The sequence below is a fragment of the Microcaecilia unicolor genome, unplaced genomic scaffold, assembly GCF_901765095.1.
Source record: "Microcaecilia unicolor unplaced genomic scaffold, aMicUni1.1, whole genome shotgun sequence".
NCBI lineage: Eukaryota > Metazoa > Chordata > Amphibia > Gymnophiona > Siphonopidae > Microcaecilia > Microcaecilia unicolor.
In genome coordinates this window covers 11,257-17,642 of record NW_021962946.1, presented here as the reverse complement: position 1 = coordinate 17,642, position 6,386 = coordinate 11,257, and the positions used below count along the sequence as shown (strand labels likewise).

Below are 6,386 nucleotides of genomic sequence, written 5' to 3'. Positions count from 1 at the left end.
GGGGCGGGCAGGCGAGACTGCCTGCCTCGAAGAATTCGACGAGTCAGGTTGGTGACCGGATCCGGAGGGAAGGGGGGAGGGAGGAGAGCCTCCCCAAGCCTCCTATACCAGGCACCTATGCATTTATCAAGAAATAGATTTAAACAAAAATATAGCAGAAACCAATTGCAGTGACTAAATAGAAAATAAAGAAACATTTTCTAGCTTTGTTGTTGTCTGGTGACTTTATTCCTGTAATCATACTGGCTCCCGTTGCCAATTCTTCTATCATCTTTGCAGCAGGGCTTCCTGTTGATGTAGTTTGGATCCGTGGGGTCCACAGGATCCAAGTTTTACCCGAAGCCGTATATCTTTTATCTTTCTCCCCCTCCCCACACTTCATCTTCTCCATTGATCTCCCATTAATTTTTCTGCTACGGTCAAGCTTCTCTCCTTCCACTTCGATGTCCAGCAGTATCCTATTTTCCTTTTTACCATCCCCAGTCAGCACTCACCCTCCTCCCATCCGGACCCTCACCGCCTTTTCTGTGCAGCCGCAGTCCTGACGTCAGAAGCAGAGAAAAATCACAGCGCGGGGCCCAGTGATCCAACCCCCGCGCGCGCACTCTGCGTCTGTCGGTCTCGCCCCCTCCGAAGGGACGTCTTACGTCAGAGGGCGTGGTACCGACAGGTGCAAAGGCAAGCGGGTGAGGCTGGTAAGAGATTGCGCGCGGTGTTTTTCTTTCTGCTGATTTTTATCTTAGCGGGAACGGGAAGGTTTGTTTTTCCGGTAGTGGTGGAGGAATTGGCTCTTACAATTGAACAGTCTCGGCTTTTTTGCCTACTCGCTGAGTTGTACCTACTCTCTGGACACAGGCTCTGGGGGGGAAAAAAATTTGGGACTGCACCACTTTTTCCTTTCTTCTTCTTCTCCGCTGGTATCTGCCCCCTTGTCTGATCCCCCTTCCCTTCCCCATGTTCCTCAGAGGCGGCCTCAGCGATTCAGCTTCCCTCTGCTGCGTTGCGCATGAATGAGTGCGGCTGCTTCTGAGGTATATGGGGAAGGGGGTTGCTGGGCCTTGGGGGGGGGGGGGAGGTATGAAATGTATTTTATATATCTGTGGCGGGGGATTGGGGAGAGAAGGAGAAATGTTTGGGGGGGGGGGGGAGTGAAACGGGCCATCCTAGTTTGTTACCTTTAGGCAACTAGAAGCTGCGTTTTATCGAGCGCTGTGTGAACTGAGAACTTGGCAGAAAAACAGGAAAGTTAATTGAAGTATGTGTATGAATAAAAGTGTGAGAAGGAGAGTGTTTAATTGAAAGGATTTGTCAGAAAAAAAGGTGATGCTGTTCTGGATTTATTGCATTAAAATATGAAATGGAGAGAGAAAGAAGGTGGTGTGAGATGTGTGATTTTTTTAAAATAATAAATGGCTGTTTGATTACTTAGGACAGAAAATAGGCTGTTTCTGATATAAAAATATAATTGAGCAACTGGTTAGGCTGATGAGTTAAAATAGAAATAACCCTGAGTTTTATATATATTAAAGCAAATTTGCTTCAAGGCAGTCAAGACCTAAGAGCTTAAAATAGGTAAAAGCTGGATCAGAAATATTTATGACATGAATAATTGTTGAGGTATATAGCTAGATAACTGAGTGTGGGCTGTGTGTGAAAGTTGTAACTGGTTCTTTATGGAATTCTACAAGTTGTTTTTTTAGTGAGTAGAATCTTTTAGGCTGATGTTTTCTGTGCCAATAGCACAATAACTGTTTTGTAATGTACTGAAATGTTTTCTTAAGGAAATTAAAAAAATAAAGGCAAGTTAGGGATTATTTTTTGTATGTTTCTTTCTGTGGTAGGAGCGTAGCTGCAGGTGGGCCCAGGCCCACCCAGTCTTTGTCTCACCCTCTGCTGCTGATTAAGGTGTAGCTACACAGCCTTTCAATTAATTGTGCAGATTGCAGAATACTACAGTCCAGCAGTAGCAAACAGCAACCCTCAAACTCCTGGAAAGCTGGTGGAAGGAGGGGAAGGCAAATTCATCTGGTGAAGTGGAAGTTTATGCATGTGGAAAGTCACTGCATGAGATACTGACCTGTTGCACAGGCGCTGTGTTCAATCAGTTGAAGTGCAGTTTGCAGCAATGTCTAACAAGGTAATACAGGACCTATCCAGAAAGAGGTTTCCATGGATGCAGTTGGGGGGGGGGGGATGGGAGACATTGCCCCTTGCCCCAAATGAGCTGCCTGGGGTCCCATCTCCCTCCATAGGACTCTGTACTTTTTTTCTCACTGGCTCGTTTCCTCTTTCTCTCTCCCCACCCGCCAGTCCAGAGGTGCCTTTGCCTGCCTCAACCCTGTCCCGGCCTGGTCACAGCACTTTCAGCATTACATTACTGCAGTGCCCGGCAGCAATTCATACAGACGTGCTCCCAGGTCTTCCCTCTGCTATGAAGTGGACGGGACACGGCATAAAGAAGTCCCCGGAGCAGGCCTGTATGAATTGCTGCCAGGCAGTGCAATAGTAAGATGTTGAAAGCAATGTGGTTGGGGCTCAGAGAATGGGAGAGCATAGATACCAGATCCAGAGGTGCTAGACCTGCAAGGGAGGGTTTGAGGCTGGAGGGAAGGGAGGTGCTGGACCTGAGGGGGGCTGGAAGTTGGAAGGGTGAGAGAAGCTGGACCTGTAGGGGGACCGGAGGGAGAGGAGAGAGATGCTGGACTTGCAAGGGGGCTTGAGATCAGAGGGAAGGGAGAGAAGTGCTGGACCTGCAAGGGGAGCTGGTGATCAGATGGAAGGGGGAGAGGAGCTGAACCTACAGAGGGGCTGGAGATTGGAGAGGAGTGAAGTCCTGGACCTGCAGTGAGTGAGGTTTGAGAAAAAGGAGAGAGGTGCTGGACCTGTGGGCTGGAGGGAAGGGAGAGAGGTGCCAGCCCAAGGAGATGAAGGAAGAGGAGGTGAAATGTTGAACCCACAATGGGAGAAAGAATCAGATCCTGGAAGGAAAAGGGAAGAGAGGGAGAGAAGGTGGATGGGGTGGGGTCAGAGAGGAGAGGGACATATTGGTTTGGGAGAGGGAGAGAGCAGAGAAGCTGGGACCAAGTGCCCAGATGATCTAAAGCCCCATTCTGTTCCAAACACACTGTAAAAATAGCGCTAGAACAGTGCAGGGCTTTACTGCCCCTATGATCAGCGATAATAGCACTATTATCTGTGATCATAGGGTAAAGTGTGGAAGGATTGTGCCTGAGCATGCACTGAGGCATAATCCTCCCACACTTGTTTGACAGGTCCGGGCTGTCCGTGGGACCACCCTACCACAAACAACAAGGCCCTGATGGCCTAGTACCTCCACCCTAAGCCCGTGACATGGGGCTGTCCCCCTTGACACAAGTCCATGGGGGGGGGGGGGGGCTTGAGATCTGGTGGATCTCCAGCCCGCCAATCCCCTCTTGCATCCCCCCCCCCCAAAAAGCGCTGGTGGCCCAGTGGGCTGTGAATCAAGCCTCGCAGCCTGGTAGTCTAGCAGCTCTCTTCTCTGCCCTCCCCCCATACTTTTGTTGGAGGAGGGAGGTAGTACACTCCCTCTTCTAGTGCTGCCTTGAAAATGGCGGTGCCCTGCCTAGTGCATCCTGGGATGCACTGGGTGAGGCTTCACACTATATAAGGGCATTTCTCCCTTACATGGTGTGAAGCCCCACCCAGCGCATCACAGAATGCATTGGGCAGGGCTGGGTGCGGCCATTTTCAAGGCAGCACTACTTCAACAAAAGTATGGGGGTGGCAGGGAAGAGTGCCGCTAGACCACCAGGTTGGATGGGCTTGATTCGCAGCCCAATGGGCCACCAGGGCTTTTTTGAGGGGGGGTGCAAGGGGGGTACGGGATCTCCAGCTCCCCCCCCCCTGTGAACTTGTGTTGGGGGGGGGGACTGGAGGTTGGGTGGATCTCCAGCCTCCATGTTGCTGGCTTGTGGTGTGTATGGGGGGGGGTGGGAATTGGGGGCCTGCTAGCATGCAAATGCATTCTGGACAGGGCTCACCATTCCTCCCTAATGGTCTGCAAATCCTAATACCAGCTGTGGGCTGGTGTAGGGTTTTCCTTGGACAGCTCACCAATGTTTGGCGTGCTGCTCACTGATCGAAGGGGAGGAATATGTTTACCATGCATTTGCATGCTAGTTGTGCTAAGAGCCCTTGTTTAACATGCATTTGCATGCTAGTTGCGGTCAGAGCGCACAAGCGCATTGTTTCACATGATCATGGGGTGGTAGAAAATGGAGGAGCTAGTGTGGCGCTAATAGCCTCTAGCGCCTGCATTTGCTTCTTATCATCGGCCCAAAGGTGGTCTATAGAAACAGAGGGGAAATGATGGGCATTGGGTGGGAGCAGAGGGGCTGAAACACAAAGGGAAGATGCCTCTTTGTGTCCATATGCTGTCCCCATACATCAATACTTGACATGAGGGGGTGGATGAAATATATGAAAAAAAGAGACAATTCTGGATAGGGCATGGGTACATCAGGTGGCGGATTTTTCTCTTTCAAAAAGTTGACAACCCTAGTGCCCACACGTCCAACCTGTTGGCCCACCCAAAAGTTGTCTTCTGGTTATGTCACTGTTCTGTGGAAGGTAGTTTTACAGTATTGTAGGTATCCAATCCTCCATTGCCCCAGGTACAAATAAGTACCTGTATACACTATGTAAGCCGCATTGAGCCTGCCATGAGTGGGAAAGTGCGGGGTACAAATGTAACAAAAAAAAAATCCATCCTGAATGAGGAACACACTGTTAATTTATGTTCACTAAAGCGGGAGACATTCCCTTCTCTTGTTCAGTTTTAAAGGTAGAAGAATAAGTTTTGGTTTTCGAGTGGAGGAGTAGCCTAATGGTTAATGCAGTGGACTGAGAACTAGGGGAGAGGGAGCCTCATGCCTTTTGTGGCTACGCAGGTGGCACATCCCAAAAGCCAGCCCTAACTGCATGGTATACCTTTGAACTACTGAGCAACCCACATTTTTCTTTTTTAGGTATAGAGAAATTGAGAGACATTAAAAGCCTGATTCTGCAAAGACACAGCATTTGAAGATTTTTAGTGCTAGATGATAAAGAGGCATATTTTCAAAGCACTTTGGGAGGCTAAGTGCTTTGAAAATGAGCCTCAAAGTGTCTTTGATTTCTTCAGGACCGTCATACATAAGGAGCACCTACGGCCAGAAACACTAGTGGAAATAATGGAGTCATCGTGATCTACTTAGTCGTCGAAAGCTAAGTTGAATATAGATTTAAGAGACATTAAGCTGGTTAGTATTATGAAAGAGAAAAGCGAATAATTTGAGATACGATGACTACATATCTATTGGTGGATCAGAGAAATTATGGATACATTAAACAGCTGATTTTTTTCTCTTAGAGATTGAGTTGAGAACGGGGTTCCCTGATGGGCTGAAGTTGTAATCCTGTTTTATGGACTTAAGTTTTTCAAGTCCTGAGCATTAGAGTTTAGATTTGAGCACTTAAATTAATAAATTGTTAAAAGTTATCACCCCTTGTTCTGTTTTTTTAACTACAGATTTTTTTCTTCCATTTTGAAATTGAGTTTGTAAGTTTTTACTCTGTTGTTTTTTTTCGGAAGGAGGAGGAGCCTGTGATGCTAGCCAAAACAGTGGTGTCCTAATTTTAAAGGTACCCTGGGCTTTTGAGGCTATTTTTTAGATATAATAATAGATTTATACATTTTGATCTAAGTGCTCAGTCTAAGATATAGTGACTGAGTGTTGGTTTGAGTTTAGTTTCTTTTGAATTTTTGCACTCTTACAGTTTTTGATTTTTGAATTTTCTTTTTTAGGTATAAAATTTTAAAACAACTGATAATTGGTTTATTTCTGTTTTTCAGGGCCTCTTTCTGTCTGAAAATATATATTTTTAGATGTGCATTCTGTTTATAATTTTGCTACTTTTCATGGAATTCCGGTTTTAAATTGTTTGGTTATAATAACAGCATGGAATTCTGATGATGATTAGTTCAGATCCATAGGCCTGAATGGTTTGAATCAAATCAATTCTTGTATACCGCTAATATCCCCTTTCCAGGGTTCAGTACGGTTTACATTCTAGGTGACACAAAAGCCGAAAATATTAATGTGAGGTATGAGAACAATTAGAGACCATTGGTGTAATGCATGTGACTAAAAACATTAAAGGGAAGGATAATGGATGATACTAAGAGGTAGAAGTCAATGGGTTGTTATGAAGCAGTCTTTGGGAAGAGAGTTCTTTTTGCTTCAGAAACTAAGCCCCCCTCCCCCCGTTTGCTAAGCTGCGCTAGTGGTTACTGACACAGTCCGTTCAAAGTGAATGGCCTGTATCAGCATTAGCGCAAGGTAGCCACTAGTGTGGCGTGGTAG

At 46.6% G+C, this 6,386-nt stretch overlaps 1 long non-coding RNA gene across 1 annotated transcript; it reads left to right on the top strand.

Moving 5' to 3' along the window:
* Window positions 1-652: 652 nt before the first annotated feature.
* LOC115458684 lies at window positions 653-5,489 on the top strand. The gene is made up of 3 exons (XR_003940135.1): window positions 653-695; window positions 1,842-2,137; window positions 5,165-5,489. It is a non-coding gene; the product is annotated as an uncharacterized LOC115458684 (long non-coding RNA).
* The last annotated feature ends 897 nt before the right edge of the window (window positions 5,490-6,386 follow it).